This window comes from Panthera tigris, chromosome B2 (assembly GCF_018350195.1).
Source record: "Panthera tigris isolate Pti1 chromosome B2, P.tigris_Pti1_mat1.1, whole genome shotgun sequence".
Classification (NCBI taxonomy): Eukaryota; Metazoa; Chordata; class Mammalia; order Carnivora; family Felidae; genus Panthera; species Panthera tigris.
In genome coordinates, this window is record NC_056664.1 from 46,251,389 (window position 1) to 46,271,738 (window position 20,350).

Sequence of the window (20,350 nt, forward strand, 5' to 3'; positions counted from 1 at the left end):
CTATGAGACTTTCATCAAGGGTTTTAAACTTTGTGAACTTGGGTTTCCTAAAATGTAGAAGAAAAAAATGACATGTACCTATACAATTATTTTAAATATTCTATAAATGCATCTTAAAATGCTTTGCTCAAGTGACTGGCACATATTAGTAGTAGTAAATAACTATAATGTCAGATTTTTTAAAATGAGAAGCACAAAAAGGTACACTCGCTACTGATATTTCCTAGGCAAATATTAATATTATGCAATTATTTATACTATATATTTCTCCCTGCTTAGAAACACAGACTCTCTGGGTCAGAATGCACAATAAAGGTTAATTCAAACATCATTATTACAGCTGTGGGGCTTAGGGTTTTTTCCTTGCGATTTAACATTTTCCCCTATAGGACCCATATTGGTTTTCAGCAGTAATTTTTCATTTCTTTATTCCACAAATGAAGTAGTGTACAAAACAAAACAAAATTCTATTTTACCAGCACACACTACTCACTCTAACAGTAACTACACATTAACTCCATTTCCTTAAATATCTTGAAACACAACCCACCAGTGACACAAGGACCTACTAGGTGTGTGTTGAAAATACTAATCACATCAATATTGCAATATTGTTACTGTTATACCATTATCTAACACTGTTATCTAATATTACAGATATAATTTCAAATTTTATGTGGAAATATGTGTGAGATTAAGATTTTATCATTAATCTTTTCAGAAACAAAACTAATATATAAGGAAATATATACTAATATATTGGGAAAAATTGTTCCAATGACTTTGAGATAACATTTTGTAAAATCATTTGCTAAAGGTTTATGAAATATTTACCACTTCATGTAGTAATATTCTTTAACCCTTGACTAATTTTTCTTGCTTTAATAGGTGTTTCTAGCAATATGTACATAAATACAGAATCACCTTTTTTTTGTTTGTTTGGTCTCTTGTTGAAAATTATTCCTTCTAATGCAATTTACATTTCAGCCTTCACCATTGAATGGTGTGAAAACTATTATTAAATGTTAGGTAATTATAACTAGGAGGTTAGTAAAAAAATCCTATGGAAGCAAATATATTTCAAATAAAAGGCCTACAACTGGTTTGCAATTAAAATGAAATCGGATGAAAAGGATTTACAAACCATGCATTACATAAATAAAAACATTCTAAAGTGCATTTCTATTAATACTGCCCCATCCTTTAAGTACACTAAAGACATTATACCCAATGTCACAAATGGTGCAATTAGGAGAATAGGCACTGGGAGAGAAGATGGCTGACCTTCCTATGATTTTTTAATTGTTATTAGCTACCACTTATTATTATATATTTTAAGTTGGAAGTGGTGGTGATGGTGGTATGGATAGTGGTAGCTGTGGTGTCTGCTCAATTCTGCATGCTCAAATCATTGTGGGAAAAAAATGAGAGAGTTGCAGAATAATTTGCTTAAGTACATTTCAATCATAAGAGGAAAACAACCCCCTCTTAAAAGTATGGACTTGGAGTAACCTGACTTCATAATGTTAATGAAAAGTGCCAAAGGTGTCCGGTGGTGCAGAAAGAATCACCTGGAAGCATATGGTCTTCAGGTCCCTCTTTTTGACTTTAAATCACTGATGGAAAATTGACAACATCAAAACTGTCAGCTATCAATCTACCATTTTCTGCCTTCCAGAGATGACAAGGAACTAGACCAGAGAGCTCTTCCTGCTGAAATAATAAACCATCCTCTCCATTATTAAGCTGATTGATTTGATTTGATTTGATAAGACAAGGAGAACACAAGCGGAGGAGAGGGGAGAGGGAAAGAGAGAGTATCTTAAGCAGGCTCCATGCTCAGTGCTGAGCCCAACGCAGAGCTCGATCCTATGACCTTGGGATCACAACCTGAGCAGAAATCAAGAGATGGACACTCAGCTGACTGAGCCACCAAGGCACCCCTAGGCAGATTTTTAAAAGTAGGAAAAGTGACAATTAAGTACAAAGACTAAAGTGTCAATCACAATTATTGGATAAATACTTTTTTGAAAAGTTTGGAAAGATACTTATAAAGTAGAGAACACGATGGAATTAGTTTAAGTCAAATCCTCTGCTTCTGGAGCCCGAGCCCCATTGTCATGTCTCTTTGCACAAGATGAGGAAAGATAATATGAAAATTATTGTGTAGAAAATATGATAGTCACCATCTTTCCAACCTTATGTATTTGTAAATATATAGCAAATCCTATGAGAAAATTTATTATATATTACAGTTTTATATGAAGAGGTACTGATCTCATTCCCTCTCTCAATTTCATTATAAGCATAATAAGTACTTCCCTGTATCTTTGCATAGCACTGATGTTAGGTTCATAGAAATTAAAAATAACGTTAAAAAGTCTAGTCTTAGCCACACATTTTTTATGGTGCACGTCTCTTACGGCACTTAATAAATTTATATATCTATCCCTTTCTCAAAACTGTTCAGTAAGAAGAAACCATCAGCTAAAGCACTCAAGGGAATATTGTAAAAGACACAGTTTCTACTTGATACCATTGTTTTGTTCTTATCTTAGTTTTTGCTTTGTTTGCTCCCATAAATCTCACTGTGCACAATATACACACTTTAACTATTTCAGGTGACCCAATGTTGCCTAATTTTCCCCATTTTTTTCTTGGCTACAGAAAACCAATTTTATATATATATATATATATACATATATACATATATACATATATACATATATAATCTGAAATATAATTTCAGATTGCAACATAGAACAAGGTAATCATAAGTTAATGTCTATTCTTTTCAAAGTATTCCAAAAATCATGGAAATGGAAGAAAAACTTCCAAATTCATTCTATGAGACCAGTATTACTCTGATACAAAAACCAGATAAACGTCTCCACCAAAAAAAGGGAACTATAGGCCAATATCCCTGATGAATATGGATGCAAAAATTCTCAATAAAATACTCGCAAACAAAATCCAACAGTACATTAAAAGAATCATTCACCACTATCAAGTGGGATTTATTCCTGGGCTGCAAGTGTGGGTCAGTACTTTCAAATCAGTCAACAGTGAGCCATATGACCCTTTCAATAAATCCATCTAACTTGATTTTTTTAATGCAACTTCTAAATAATGCAGACCAAATATACTGTGAATTATGTTTTGATTGTTTCTAGCAGATTCTTTTAAAAGTTAAATTGTTCTTGCTAATTGAAATTTCCAACTGAAAAACTTGAGATCTTACAGTAGTGTTTTGGAGGGAGAGGTTTAAGATTGGAGTACACATTTATGATATGTGGATATACACTTTCATTCCATTGTCTCCTATGTCACCAATGACATTTTATTTGTGAGGAGTAAAGTAGAAAGCTAAGGAAAAAAGAAAGCATGTTCAAAAAAAAAACTTTATAAGATGTTGCAACAAAATAAATATTATCTAGGATAGCACCCATAAAAAAAGAAGTCCACAAACTGAGGGTTGATGGGGGGTGGGAGGGAGGGCAGGGTGGGAAGGAGGGCAGGGTGGGTGATGGGTATTGAGGAGGGCACCTTTTGGGATGAGCACTGGGTGTTGTATGGAAACCAATTTGACAGTAAATTTCATATATTAAAAAATAAAAAAAATAAAATAAATAAAATAAAATAAAATCAAAAAAAAAAAAAAAAAAAAAAAAAAGAAGTCCATAAATCCTCTGAAATGCCATCAGAAGGTGAAAATGATAAAAGAGGAAGAGCATAGAGAAAGACAAATACCATATAATTTCACCCATATGTGGAATTTAAGAAAAAAAATGAGCAAAGGGAAAAAAAGAAAGAGAGAAAGAGGCAAACCAAAAAATAGACTTATAACTATAGAGAACAAATTGATGGTTCCGAAAGGGGAGGGAGGTGGGAAGATGGGCTAAGTAGGTGATGGAGATTAAGGAGTGCACTTGTGATGAGCACCAGGTGTGGTATGGAAGTGTTGAATCACTATATTGTACACCTGAAACTAATATTACACTGTATGTTAACTGGAATTTAAATAAAAACTTAAAAAATAGAAGAACTTAGCAGATTGAGAGAAGAAAACATGTAACAACTTTACAAAAATAGCATATATGGTGATCATAAGAAACACGCTTTTTATTTTTTTAAAATTAATTTTAATTTGTTGAATAAAGCATTTTACATGATTCAAAAGTAAACATTATGTAGAAAGTCACATACAGAGAAGTCTTGTCTTAAGTACTACCACTTCCTGTCTCTAACCACCAACTGCCTTCATGTGACCATTTTTCAATAACTTGAAAATATTTTTTTGCAAATTTTGTGTACCATATAATTCATCCTTTTCAAGGGTGCAATTCGAGTTCTTAGAAAATTTACTAAGATGCGCAACCAGGGCTATAATCTGTTTGAGAAGATTCCATCATCCCAACAAAATTCCTCATGCACATTTCAGTTAATCTAACCACTAATCTCAAGCTACCACTAATCTACTTTTTGTCCCTATACCTTTGCCTTTTCTGAATATTTTATATAAATGGAATCATACAATATGCAATCTCTTAATTCTCACTACTCTAAACACATTTATGAGGTTTATTCATGTTGTAGTATGCACCTGTAGTCCCTTCCTTTTATTCCTGTATAGTATTACATTGTAGGCATAATATCCCATTCTGGCTATGCATGCACCAGGTGATGGACACTTAGATTGTGACCAATTTGGGGCCATTTTGAATACTTCTATGAATATCCACATACAAGTTTTTGTGTGGATAAATGTTTTTATTTCTCTTGGATAGATACTTAAGAGGGGAAATGCTGTGTCATCCAGTGAATTTATGTTTAACATTTTGAGGGACTGCCAAAATGTTTTGTAAAGTGACTACAGCCTCTTAAATTCCCACCTACAAAGTATGAGGATTTGCATTTCTCCTTATCCTTCCCAACATTTGTTATGTCACTTGTCCTTTAAATTATGATTATATTCATTTTAGTGGGTATGGAATTGTGGCTCATTGTGATTTTAATTTGCATTTCCCTAATGATTAATGATACTGAAAAAACTTTTCATGTGATTAATGTCCATTTGCATATCTTCTCTGGTGGAAAGTTACTAGGATCTTTTGCTTATTTGTTAATTGGGCTGTTTCTTGATGAAATATACATTTTATTTGTATACTTTAGATACAAGTTCTTCATAGACTTTTGCAAATATTTTCTCTCAATCTGTTGCCTATCTTTTTATTTTCTTAATGGTGTTTTTTAAAGCTTAATATTTCTGAATTTTCTTTTTTTTAAAAATACTTTTTTTTTTTTTTTTTTTTTTTATTTATTGTTGGGACAGAGAGAGACAGAGCATGAACGGGGGAGGGTCAGAGAGAGAGGGAGACACAGAATTGGAAACAGGCTCCAGGCTCCGAGCCATCAGCCCAGAGCCGGACGCGGGGCTCGAACTCACGGACCGCGAGATCGTGACCTGGCTGAAGTCGGACGCTTAACCGACTGCGCCACCCAGGCGCCCCTTAAAAATACTTTTAATGTTTATTTATTTTTGAGACAGAGAGAGACAGAGCATGAACGGGGGAGGGTCAGAGAGAGAGACACAGAATCTGAAGCAGGCTCCAGGCTCTGAGCTGTCAGCACAGAGCCCGACACGGGGCTCGAACTCACGGACCATGAGATCATAACCTGAGCCAAAGTTGGACGCTTAACCGACTGACCCACCCAGGCGCCCCAATATTTCTGAATTTTCATGAGGTCACATTTATCAATTTTCTTTTCTTTTCTGAACATTGCTTTTGTGTCCTATCTAAGGAATATTTGCCTAACCCAAGGTCTCAAAGATTTTCTCCTATAGTTTTCTTGAAAAACTGTTTTTGTTTTAACTCTTCCACTAGCTGACGCTTTTTATTAGTTTTTTGCCCTTCAAATGAGTGTGTGCACATGCACATACTTGCATACACATGCACGTGCACAGGGTCTGTAAACTTGTATAAATATGTATATATATATTACTAATTTCTCACTGTATTCACTATTAACTTACGTTACAAGTGAAGGTAACAAAACCATAGTAGTATTAGCAGTCCCTGTGAATTTGTTCCCAGTAGAGGTCAGAGATATTTTTATATCACATTATAGTTGTTGCATTTAACTCATAACATTTGTACATTTTATTTTTTTTAATTTTTTTTAACGTTTATTTATTTTTGAGACAGAGAGAGACAGAGCATGAACAGGGGAGGGGCAGAGAGAGAGGGAGACACAGAATCTGAAACAGGCTCCAGGCTCTGAGTGGTCAGCACAGAGCCCGACGCGGGGCTCGAACTCACAGACCGTGAGATCATGACCTGAGCCAAAGTTGGACGCTTAACCGACCAAGCCAACCAGGCGCCCCTGACATTTGAACATTTTAATACTCAAAATTAAAATGGTTATTGCTACACCTTAATTAATATGCTAATAAAGTAAATCTAACATTTTAATATTTTAAAAATATTTTAAATTATATTTTAATATATTTGGTTTCCTTCGTAATACTATTATTTTACATTATGAATACATTTATACTACTTTTCTAAAATGAGGTCCATGGATCCAATTGTGAAAGGGGCCATAGCAAGCACAAAAGTCTAAGATCTTCTATAAAGGTGTCTTTTAAAGATATTTTCTGCTATTTTCTATTGTTGAAATGTCTCATTTTCCTGTATGATCAGTAACAATGATATATAGAAGGGAGTGAAAGATTTTGACAGAAAAATTGAAATTTTTAGTCAAGACTGCTAGCCTTTGTTGGTGTAGTAAAGTTCAACTTCTTTCATTCATTTTCCTGTATGATCAGTAACAATGATATATAGAAGGGAGTGAAAGATTTTGACAGAAAAATTGAAATTTTTAGTCAAGACTGCTAGCCTTTGTTGGTGTAGTAAATAAAGTTCAACTTCTTTCATTCAAATACTGTTTCAACTTTTTTTTTTTTTTTTTTTTTTTAATTTATTTTTGGGACAGAGAGAGACAGAGCATGAACGGGGGAGGGGCAGAGAGAGAGGGAGACACAGAATCGGAAACAGGTTCCAGGCTCCGAGCCGTCAGCCCAGAGCCTGACACGGGGCTCGAACTCACGGACCGCGAGATCATGACCTGGCTGAAGTCGGACGCTTAACCGACTGCGCCACCCAGGCGCCCCTCAAATACTGTTTGAATGAAGGAGGGAGTTGTGTGTTCTGACCTTATGGGTTTTTGTTTGTTTGCTTGTTTGTTTCTGCAGAATAGTTAATGTCTTCTTCTTCTTTCATATACTTATCTTAAAGTCTGAACAGGCACCTCCTCTTTTCCAGCTGCCTCTTTTCTCTCCTTAAAGGAAACATTCGTGAGGCTGCTACCTCTGACCCTGTACATTTCCAAGCCCCCTTTTTGTTCCTTAGCAGCCAATGCTTTGATCTACCAAGCACCAGGCCTTTGGAGAGATTTTGTGTTAACTATTCCTAGGCTGAATCTTCATCTGTACTTTTAGTGGTGCAATTTCTGTTGAATCTTTGTGACAGTTTGGGTTTTTCTAGATTCGTATAATTAAACTTTTTTTTTTATTTTTTTGTTTTGTCTTCTAGTGAATTTGCATGCACAGGTTATGGATTATTTTATTTGCTGTCATAGTTGATGTGTATGGACATTTCCTTCCTCCTATCCTTCTCCTCTCACCTTTGTGCTTCTCCTTCTCCCACTCTTTCCCCCTTTTTTTTTCTTTTGATAATATGTGAAGAGATTTGGATTTAGGTGGTTGTCATCATCTTTGGGATATAAGAACATTCAACTTAAGAATATGTTCTTAATTATATTTCTACTTCTGAATACAGTGCCTAACATATAGGGGTTGTTTAATAAATGTTAACCAGATAAATTCATCTAAAGAATTCTGTAACTGGGGTGTCTGGGTGGCTCAGTCAGTTAAGCTTCCAACTCGATTTCGGCTCAGGTCATGATCTCACAATTTGTGAGTTAGAGTCCCATGTGGGGCTCTGAGCTGACAGCACAGAGCATGCTTGGGATTCTCTCTTTCCCTCTCTCTCTGACCCTCCCCAGCTAATGTTCTCCTTATTTCTCTCAAAATAAATAAATAAAATCTTTAAAAAGGAAGAACTCTGCAGCTATCATCCCAATCAATAAGAACAAAACTTCAATGACTCATCTTACCTAAAATGGAAACCGCCACAAAAAAACAGAACCCCATTTTTTTTTGCTATGACATTTTAGTACTTTTAGAACATTATTCAGTTGTATTAAATGAATTTACATTCAAGTCCTCTTCTTTACAAACCTCCATTGCACTTAAAATAGTCAATACATTTTCCTCTATATGAGGTATATTTATTTCTTCCAATTTCTTCTCAAAACTCTCATTCCAGAAAAATAATCTTTCTCCAATACTGTTATTTATATTTTACCATTTGCTAGGTTTCAGGTTAGGTTTCAGTTCTTGAAATTTCCACTAACCTTCACATATTCCTTTGGGATTTCTTCCTTTTCATAATTTGAGCAAAACTTAATGCTAAAATTTCCCACCTGGAAATTAGTCTTTATGATGATAGTTTATGATCTCCACAGGCCCTCCACTGCCAAAGCAAACCATCACTGGACATGTGACATCTCTCAACAAACTAAGGAAGACCTAGGACTAAATCATGACCTTTATAAGGTAGTTCATTTAAACCTCAGTGTATTAAGTCACACACACAAGTCTTGTGTTTTATCATCTAAAAAATACATCATTTTCAGGGTGACTGGGTGGATCAGTCAGTTAAGCATCTGACTCTTGATTTCAACTCGTCATGATCTCATGGTTTGTGGGATTGAGCCCCCTGTCAGGCTCTGTACTGACACTGTGGAACCTGCTTGGGATTCTCTCTCTCACTTTCTCTCTGCCCCTCCCCTGCATGTGCATGCTCTCTCTCTCTCTCTCAAAAATAAACTTAGAAAAGTAAATAAACACATAAAACATACAGCATTTTCAAAGCCAGTATAGCCCAAAAGCTATGTTGTGGTGGCAAATGGAGTGTCCCTCTATTTCACATTTAAATAGTTTGAATATGATAAAGACAATATTCTCTTTACACGTATGTTGCTTGGATTCTGAAGCTTTTGCCCATTAACTTCAACCATCACTGAATACTGTTTCACCTATTTCATGTAGCCTCACCTTCTGGGTTTGAATTGCATTTATATATCTCCGACACTGAAAATAAGTGGAAAGTATAGACAAAATAGACACATCTTCCAACTGTGAACATAAAGATTGAGAAGCCAAGAAGCCAAACAAGATTTCTACACATTCTTCAGCTTTAGGGCACAATTGGAGCTGCAGCCACCCCATGTGGGAAGAGCTCTGGTGAATATCCAGGCTCTTCACTGGAACACACAGAAAGCTACCACCTGGGAGTAACATTATACAGAAATTATACCAGACCTCACAACGAGTGCTATCTAGCTTTGAATCACTGAACTCCAAGATTCAGTTGTTATGGAATTGATAGATATGCTTGAATTACTGCCTTCCAGAAGCAAACTAAATCCTCTCTAAAGGAAGATACATATTCCAGAGTCTCAAACTCTCTCCCTACATTTTTTTTACAAAACCAGGTAAGATAACCACATGTATGAATGATAAGTCATGCTTGAATAAAAACTTACAAGGAGGCGATAAAAATGGCCCAACAGGGGATATAAAAACTTGATCAGGGGTGGATTTTTAAAACTTTTGATTAATTTTTTTAATAAAAGATAATAGCGGAGAAATTTTTAAAGACAATTAAAGTCATGGGCAAAAGATTTAGAACCAAAGAAGGATAAATGTGAAATATAGTTAAGTACATCTCACTAAAAGCACTGAATATTAAGGAAAAACAAGAGGGGAGGTGAGATCCAGAAAAGTATCTCAAAACCATATATCCCTGTGGCTAAGGAGGAGCACTTTCATTATTGGGTCTTCTTACTAGTGAACTATTTTTTTAATGTTTATTTATTTTGAGAGAGAGAGAGCTTATGTGTGAGTCAGGGAGGAACAGAGAGAAGGAGGGAGAGAATCCCAGGCAGGCTCCGTGTTGTCAGTGCAGAGCCTGACAAAGGGCTGGATCCCAGGAACCATGAGATCAAGAGTCAGACGCTTAACCAATTGAGCCACCCAGGTGCTCCACTGGCGAACTTCTTAAAACTTTCTATGCATTTATTTATTCATATAAATTTCTGGGCCTTAAATGAGGCTCTTATATTCACATAAGGGTTTCAGCCTCATGTGAATGAGCCCAAGGCTTTCTTCTTTTTACCAGATAAGCAACAAAACCTGAGCACCCAATTAAATATAAACCAAATGATGAGGAGGAATTTTATGGTGATAAAATAGGCTAAATTTTGTGAGCGTTAGTTACTACGTGGCAAATAACCTTTCTACATGGCTCAGAGTTTATTCCATTTAATACACACACACACACACACACACACACACCAAGAAAATCCTAAGTACAATTCTATGAATTTCTTCATTAAAGAAGGAAATTAAAAATTTAAGTTAGGAAGGAAATTAAAAACAAATTGCTTGAGCATATACTAATGGTATGAGTTGGAGTCACTGTTTTAAACCAATATTTCACAGTCCACATTTTTAACCAACATGCCATATCATTTACTTAATTTCAAAATGGCTTGAAAACTCAATTCAATATTATGCAAAAGACATCCAAATAATACGAAAGAATAGAATTAGATGTGCGGTACATGCATGTATCATCTGATTACAAATGTGAAAATTATTTTATCCCCATATATACTATAGAGATGATATGACACTAGTTAATAATTCTTTTACTTCATTTCTCTGCCTGTAGTTTATTTCCTTTTGTCAACCACTTGAAGGTTTTCAATAAAGCAAAATAATATATTTTAAGGGATTACATGTCAATAAAATTTGATAAAATAAAACAGTGAACATAATCAACATACGTTTCCTAAAAGCATTACATTTTTTGTTGACATTGTAAATTAATCTTAATTTTTTACCATTATTAACCATGAAAATGATAAATAAATAATTTGTTTTATGAAAGAAACCAAGTAAAATAAAAAATTGTTACAGGTGAGGAATGCCATATGTGAAGTGACAGTTCACTGCGGGACAGGGCTTTAATTGCTTTCTTAATGTACTTGGTTCCGCCTGTGTTATAAAGGACATATGGTGCATTTCCCTGGAAATGAGAACTGTTTTAGGATTTTTATTATTTTTCAATAGAATTTGGAATTTAAATGTGAGCTTTCCTCAATTTAATCCATTGTACAATTGACATTCTATTTTCTTGTGACTTTTTAAACCAAAGGAATCACCATCTAAGATGTTGGCATTCAGAGTCATCAAAGGTTAATGCCCTTTTGCAAAGTCACAAAGCAATCATTTTGTAAATTGTGTCCTTCCAAAGATTTCTAACTAAATCTGAAGATGAAAATGCCTTCTTCAGTGTTATCAGCAGAGTAGATCATTCTCCTGCCAATGTTTGTCATTTAAAATATTATTTTGTCAACACTGAAAGTCAATTTTTCTAAAGCCCTAAGACCAGGCAAAGTTAGTGTTTTCACTCTCATTCTATGAGTGAAATGAAATATGCCAAGAGTCATTTTGGGTGCTTTCACTTCATGTTTTGTTTTGGAATTTACGTATAAATTGGCAATTAATTCATAGGAAACAAAATAGTTTTCTTTGAAATGCAAATTTCTATAAGCTATAAGGTTGTGAGAGATTAGTCCTATTTAAAATGTATGAGAAATTTCCAGCACATCATTATTATTTCTCACAGGACTGTCTTGGAATTTAATATAATTTTTTTAAATCTGTGCACAAGGGTATGCCTATAGATTTGGAGTCAGAAGACATACTTCCAAATCACTGCTCATTACAACCTAATTTCATTCTATTCAGCAATATAATTAACCCACCTAAGCATCAAATCTTTTATCATAAAATGGAGCGTAATATAAAACTTATCCAATAGAGTTGTTGTATAGATTAAATGGGATATTGTATTTGAATGTTTTTTTGAATAAGAAAACAAATCTGTACAAATTTTAATTACAAATTCAATAGCCTATGACCCATATGCCCTACGACATCATCTCAAATAACTCAGTAGCAGAAGCCAGGTTTGTATAGTGTTCTCTTGATGTAAATCCTGTATGATTTTTTGCTTCCAGGTTTCAAGAAGAAATTTTGTGTCTAAACTCAACTTCCCTGAGGTTAAAATGCTTTGGCTATTTCCTTGGATTGACAGAGGAAATGATATGGGGGGAAAATGCATGATGGAAAAATTCAAATGATTATCTCAATTGTGTATCTTGCAAATTACCTTTACATATTTATGAAAAGCAGTATCATAATTACACTTTTCATTATATTGAATTGTTTCAGCAACCATTTTGAATATATTGCCTTTCTTTCACTTCATATCCATGATTTTTGCAATCATACATTTTCCCTATCTTACTGACATCCAAACTATTATTTCTGCAATTTCTCAGGAACCAGACACAACTCTGAATCTATGCTATTAATGTGGAAGTGAGGGATATAAACCGCCACCAAGGTAAAGCAGATGATGAGCTTAGATTTTCCTCAGTGTGTTGATCTTTAAATGAATTGCAGTTTTGGTATTAATAATTATTTCCATTAGTTACCATCTCTATAAATTTGCTTTACACAGTTGGCCCTAGTCTTGGAGTAATCCTATTTCCACTGCTGGTATTCACAGGAGTCATACATTAACCATACACATGCATTATATAAAGTGTGTGTGTGTGTGTGTGTGTGTGTGTGTGTGTGTGTGAATAGCCAAGAAAATAATGCTGAGCTAAACACCCTTAGAGTCAAATGCAAGCATGTATTTGCAAAGCCTCACTTAGTGACGGGAGATACTATTTGAACCAATAAGATAAGGATAATGTGTGATGCCTCTGAGACCAGAAAAACCATACTAAAGAAATGTGGGTCCCTAGGGGCACCTGGGTAGCTCAGTTGGTTAAGCATCTGACTTTGGCTCAGGTCATGATTTCACAGGTTGTGGGTTTGAGCCCCACATCGGGCTCTGTGCTGACAGCTTGGAGCCTAGAGCCTGCTTCGGATTCGGTGTCTCCCTCTATCTCTGCCCCTCCGCCCCCTCTCAAAAATAAATAAACATTAATTTTTTTAAAGGAAATGTATCCTTAAAAGTGTTAGTTGGATGTGGCTAGTGAGTAGTCAAAGCAGTAGATCAAGGTGAGACTGAAGAGGGAAGAAGGAGGGCAGACATAGCTCACCAAATATTTTCAACTCTGAGAAAGGGAGTTGTTTTGGAGGAGGGAAAATGGAGCTGTAGTTCTGGAAGATGAAGTTTTTATTCAGACGACACTGATAGACATCTGGAACAATGTGGAGATGCTGTAAGGGGTGAAGGTTTTCATTATTTTTCTTTTGGGCTGCTACTTTTGTTTTCTAAGCATCATTTTTGAACAATGTAGGGTGGTTGACAGTGTTCCTACTTTAGGGTTATCTCTTTTGTTACTGGAATATAACATAGCATGTGGTATTTTATATCTCATTGTAGCCCATGCTCATATCCTTATCCTTTTTTCTTGGTTTTCCCCTTTGCAGAGTGGCTTTGCATGTTTTCAGAGCTTGTGGTGGGAATATACACTCACTGGTGATATAGATGTTATCCTAACAATAGTCACAACAGAGACACATCTCTGAAATTGGGCCCAAGATCAGCTTGTTGCTTCAGCCATCTGCCTGCCCTGAAGTGAAATGGCATATCAAGAGTCTCCAAGAAAGAGAAACATGCCTCTGAAACACTTTGCTCTACTGAAACATTGTCTTGAAAAAGGGAATACCTATTAGGGAGGTCACAGAATCTCTGTATTTCTATAAACAAACTTTGATGCCAAAAAAAAAAACACCAAACAACGTTAAAAGAGACTTTTCTAGTGAGAAAGCTTTGCCAGTGCCAACCCGTACTTAAGACACTCAGAAAAGATGCCAGAATATATACCATCAAAGAACCCAAAGCATTTGCCTTCAACCTTCTCAGATCATGGCCATGACCCAAAAATAGTCTCTTCTAAATTTAATTTCCATTTGAAAATTTCACATTTGCAAACTTCATTACATGCCTATACTCTAGTTTCAAGATAGTCTGAGTAAATGAAATAGCTTCCTGTGTCTATGAAAGAATCTTAATGCTAAAGATTTTAAAAATATAGGAGAAATATTCACCATACCCTTATCCACATGCTTATCACTTCTATCTATACATGGGCACAGCCCAACCATGCTCATTGTAACACCACTCTCCAGCTCGGTGGTGCTTCTGGACCCTCATGGGGAACAGACCAGCTGCTGATAGCAATGCCTCCTCCAAAACTCAATTCAAGCATATTTTGTTAGCACATTTCCCTGCACAGTGACCACTGGGATACTGGGAAATTTAAATGAACTCTTTCTCATTAAAATTGTAGAAACTTTGTCCTATAATCTTATAATCACCACATGGTTTAACTGTTAGGCTGCTTTATTATTTCATATTTATAAATTGCATTATGTCAATGCAATTTTTTGCTTATATTCCAATCCTAAGGTGAATCCATGCCAATCCATCCCAAACTTTGAAATAGTACAAACTATCCTAAAGTATGCATGGAAATAATTTTCCAGGTTAAGCTTATTTGTTTGCCCTGATGGGAGATGATAATAATCCTAATGTGGAACAGAAACATCTACATTTGCACCCATCCTAATTCTAATCTTTGTAGCCAATAAAAATGATCACATCCATTTTGTATATGATAACTCTTAATTATATTTATAAATGTTTAATCTTTCTCCCTATAGGTCTAACATGCTCTCTTCTCCAAATATTTCATTAGTTACTACTTTCATTTCGATTCTCACGGCTATTTTTCTGTTTCCCTTCCAGAGCACAACTCGCAGAATGAAATGTAATGAAACCATTTCCTTTTCTTTTCCTCCAAGGTATCCTAACTGATGCAGGGCACTTCGTAGGTGCTTAATTAACTTTGGGATTTTCTTTACTGGAAACATGATTACATTTAGAAAACCATTGCATTAAGACCAAGTGACAGAATATGCATATATTGTTTGCTCTGTACTCTAAAGTAGATGTCTATACCATGCATGTCTATCTTCCATCTCCTTTTGTACCCTTCTCCAATATATTCATTTGCTTATTAAATACATAGTTTGAAGTACAAACCTCCTAGAGATTTTGGTCATGTTGTTTTACAGTGTTTGATGTACTTTTAAGACTGATTTTGCTACGTGGAAAGGAAAGATAGAAGCAATAATACATAACCCCCCTGCAAGGGAAGATATCTTACATCAATGACCATCTATGACATTGTCTGGCTCCTTGGGCAACATACAAATTGTCACAAAATTTACTTGTGACATTACACAATATTTGTAATCGAGAGAGTCCCCACTTCCTGAACCCAAACATACTCTCTGCCTCACATTTTAATATACAATTTTGACACCATATCTGTATGCTTGAAATGAATAATTCATTTCCCTGATAGGTCTGGCAGAATGTTGGAAAGAGGGTACTCTCAAGAAACTAAAATTTGTATCAAGAAAAAAATTCCAGAGTTTGAAGTTCAAAAGATAATGTGGAATGCAGCAAGTGTTGGATAGGGAGATGAGAGAAATGTGAATGGGTAACAATGAGTTTTGAAAGATATACTCACAAAAATATTAGTTACTATGGCAGTCCTAGTGCAATATTTAGACTTTATAACTGACTTTAAAGTGTGGCATCATATAAAGACATACATAATTTAACTCCCAGATCCACTCTATTCTTATGATCAAAAAAGCCTTAAACTCTTGTATTTTGATTGATGTGAAGAAAAAACAAACAGCAAGAATATAGCTTAAGGTACTGAAGTTACTTAAAATAAAATGGGATTATGTGAGACAGTATGTACCAAAAATCTTTAAAAGTAAAGTGTCTTAAAAATGTAAGGTATCATAATCACATATGACAGGGAGAATGGCCTTGCATATGTCTCTGAGTTGTGGTCAATCACTGGACACGGTATCTTTCTGAAGGCTATAATAATTTCATAGCAGGATGGACTTTTATCCCACAAAAGTGTTGTTTTAGTATATCCTCCAAAGCTTTTCCAGCTATTTCCATTTAGGCAATGCTTTATCTCAATATCTTTGATATTTTAGGAGTTTACTTTTTTCCAATGTGATTCACATTCCAAAGAACATGAGTAATTCAATAGTGACAACATTTGAGTTTCCAATTCTCATTATTTTTTTTCAATATATGAAATTTATTGTCAAATTGGTTTCCATACAACACCCAGTGCTCATCCCAAAAGGTGCCCTCCTCAATACCCATCATCCACCCTCCCCTCCCTCCCACCCCCCATCAACCCTCAGTTTGTTCTCAGTTTTTAAGAGTCTCTTATGCTTTGGCTCTCTCCCACTCTAACCTCTTCTTTTTTCCAATTCTCATTATTTTTTAAGGTTGCATGGTATTCCATCATGTAGATATGCCACATTTATTCAACCCATTTCTTATGTATGGGCATTAAAAGTGATTTCTGAAATTTTGCAATTATAAGCAATGCTGCAATGAATAATGAGCCTATTAATTTATACGTATCATTGGAAATATGCTGTCAGAATAAATTATCTGAAGTAGAATTACTGAGCCAAAAGACATTAGTTCACTCCTCTATTTGAAATGTATTCTTACACATACAATGAGGTATGGATCAAATTTTATATTTTTCCAAAGAGATACCCAGTCTACTATATATGCCAACACAAAGTCTATTTTTATATTAGTAATTTGATTTGTCTTTTTACTACATTTCCGTTTATACTTGGCTCAATTTCTTGACCTCTTATCTATGCACCAGTGTTTCTAGTTATGTACTCAGTACCACACATAAATACAGAAATTTTATAGTATATTTTAGCATATGGTAAGCTTCCAATTCTTGTATATCATTTTTACATGAATTTTAGAATGAAAATAGCTAGCTCCACAAAATAGCTTTTGGATGTATTTGGTTTCATTAAACATACAAATTACTTATGGAAAACTAATATATTTATGATGGTGAATTTTCCCATCCAAGTACTAGTAATGCTTTTCTATTTGTTCAAGTTACTTTTATTTATATCTTTCAGGACTATTATAATCTTTTCTCCTATAGATTCTGCACAGTTATTGATAAAATTTTTCCCAAGTATTTAATGTCTCTTTTGTTATTGTAAATGACATTTAACATTGTATTTTCTTAATATTTTTAAATGTTTATTTATATATTTTGAGAAAGACCACGACCAGGGGAGGGGCAGAGAGAGGAAGAGAGAATCCCAAGCAGACTCTGCACTGTCAGCACAGAGCCCAACATGAGGCTCAAACTCATGAACTGGGAAATCATGACCTGAGCCAAAATCAAGAGTCAGATATTCAACTGACTGAGTCACCCAGATGCCCCAACATTGTATTTTCTAACTTGTAATAATTTACGCATATAAAGTATATTGAATTATCTATGCTAATTTTACACTTTACTAGCTTAATAATTCTTTTGCCATTGTGTTAGTTTCATAATGGATTTTCTGAGATTTTTTTTAGGTATACCATCATATCATATGCAAATGCAAATAGAGACAGTTTCCATTCTTATTTTCCTAATTAATTTATGTTGTATAAATACAATGACTAGTACAAATCACTTTTGATCATATTGGAGATACTGGGCTTTTTTGCTTTGTTCTCAACCTTAATGGAGATTTATTTTGTGTTTTCCTGTTAAGTGAGATGATGGCTTTATGATTAGTAAGTTCATATGTATAATTAGTGTTAAGAACATGTCAAAAAATGCTGAGTGTTTTTGTTTGTTTTTGTTTTAGTATTTTAATCAGGAATGCATGTAGCCAACAATTTTCCTACATGTCAAGATTATCATATTAAATCATATCTTCTTAGATCTCTGAATTTAGTGATGGATTTTTAAAATATTGTGCATGTAAAATTACAAAATATTGTGGGGAAAGATCTGATTAAATAGAGCGATATACCATATTCATGAATTAGAAGACTGAAGGTTTCTAAAACATCCGTTCTCCCCAAGTTTATCTACAGATTTAAAGAACTCCCAATAAAATCCCAAAAACTAAATTTGCTTATTTTTGTAGAACTTGATAAGCTGATTCAAAAAAGCACATTAAAATTTAAGTTACATATACTATCCAAACAATTTTGAAGAACAACAGCTAGGGAACTTAAGATGATTTCAACACTTACAGTAATAAGGGGTGCCTGGGTGGCCCAGTCCGTTGAGCAACTAACTCTTGAATTCAGATGAGGTCATGATCCCCAGGTCATGGGATCAACCACTGGGTCAGGCTCCACGCTGGGCATGGAGCTTGCTTGAGATTCTCTCTCTTTCTCCCTTTCCCCTCTCCCCCACTTGTGTTCTCTCTCTCTCGCTCTGGCTCTCTCTAAAATAAAATTAAAAAAAAATAAACAAAAGGCTTACAGCAATCAAAACAGTGTAGTATTGGTGGAAGAATACATTTATGGCCAGTGAAGCAAAATATAACGTCCTTAAATAGAGTCACATGTTTGGTCAATTGATTTTCAACGAAGATGCTAAGGTAACTCAATGGAGAAAAGAAAGGCATTTCAACAAATAGTGTTGAAATAATTGGATATACATATGCATGCAAATAAATGAACCCCACTCCTGACACAACACTGTGCACAAAAAAAATTTAAATAAAGTCCTACTCATAAAAGCTAAAGCAATAAAACTCTCCAAAAATGCATATGAAAAGTCAAGAGAGAATGGGTAAACAAAATGTTTATCAGAAAGTGTACTGTTACTCAGTAATAAAAAGTAAACATGCAGCACAGATAAAACTCAAAAACATTATGGTGAGCAAAAGAAGTCAGATACAAAATGTACAACTATATATACCCATTTATGTGAAAGTTTATAAAAAATAAATCAATGTGCAAGGGCAGAAAGAACAGATGTTGGCTGGACTCAGGAGTAGAGGTTATAGTTGATTTCAAATGAGCTTAAAGAAATTTTCTACTGTGTATTCAGTGTTTTCTCTTTCAATTGTTGTGTCTAAAACTCTTGAAGGGTATATTTAAGATGGAAATATTTATTATATGTAAATTATTTAATAATATTGATTTAAAAAAAGAAATAGGCAATTTTTGAGATCTTTCTTCACGATCTTTCTTGAATTAAAAAAGTAGAAAACAGCTAGTGAATCAACTCATGCAAAATCAAATATCTAAAGAAGATCATTCACTATCTTAACTACAAAGATAGTTTTGTAACATGCTTCAGTGGAAATACGTACTTTCTTCAGCAGCCTTTACTTATACATACAATTCTCGCTGACTGAACATTTCATTCTAATAAATTAAAAAAAAAATTAATGTTTATTTATTTTTGAGAGAGACAGAGAGAGACAGAGCATGAGTAGGGGAGGAGCAGAGAGAGAGGGAGACACAGAATCTGAAGCAGGCTCCAGGCTCTGAGCTGTCAGCACAGAGCCCCACGTGGGGCTTGAACTCACAAACTGTGAGATCATGACCTGAGCCAAAGCCGGATGCTTAACGACTGAGCCACCCAGGCCCCTCATTCTAATAATTGTTTAGTGAAATTTTTTTAAGTCTCATGAAATCATTTTTGTTTTTATGTCATCTTTTATTCACTCTCAAGTCCTTTATACAACTTAGGTTTTAGTCCATCTACGTCAAATACATTTGTAATATTTGCAATTTGTTCTTTTTGTGAACCTCAAAACTCCATATATGTGTAGTTGATAATAAAAACATGCATGTGGGCTATTTGAGGAAGATGGTGGCATAGGAGGACACTGGGCTCACCTTGTTCTGCTGACTGCTTAGATTCCACCCACATTTGCCTAAATAACCCAGAAAACCACCAGAAGACTAGCAGAATGGACTCTCCAGAGCCAAGCATAGATAAGAGGCCCATGGAAGAGGGTAGGAGGGGCAGGGAGGAGTGCTACACGGACTGGCAGGAGGGAGCCAGGGGTGGTGGAGGGACAGCTGGCCCAGCAAGGCAGAGCCCCCAAAGTCTGGCTTGCAAAAGTCGAGGGGCCAGACTCCATGAGTTCTAACAGCCAGTGGGAAACATCTGGAATGTTACAAGTCAACAGCTCTGCTCTTGGAGACCAGGGAGGGCGAGAAGATGCCGGGAGGGAGGGTAGTTGAGCCCGGGGAAGACAAAGCTCAGCTAAGCAGGGAACAAAGGCGCT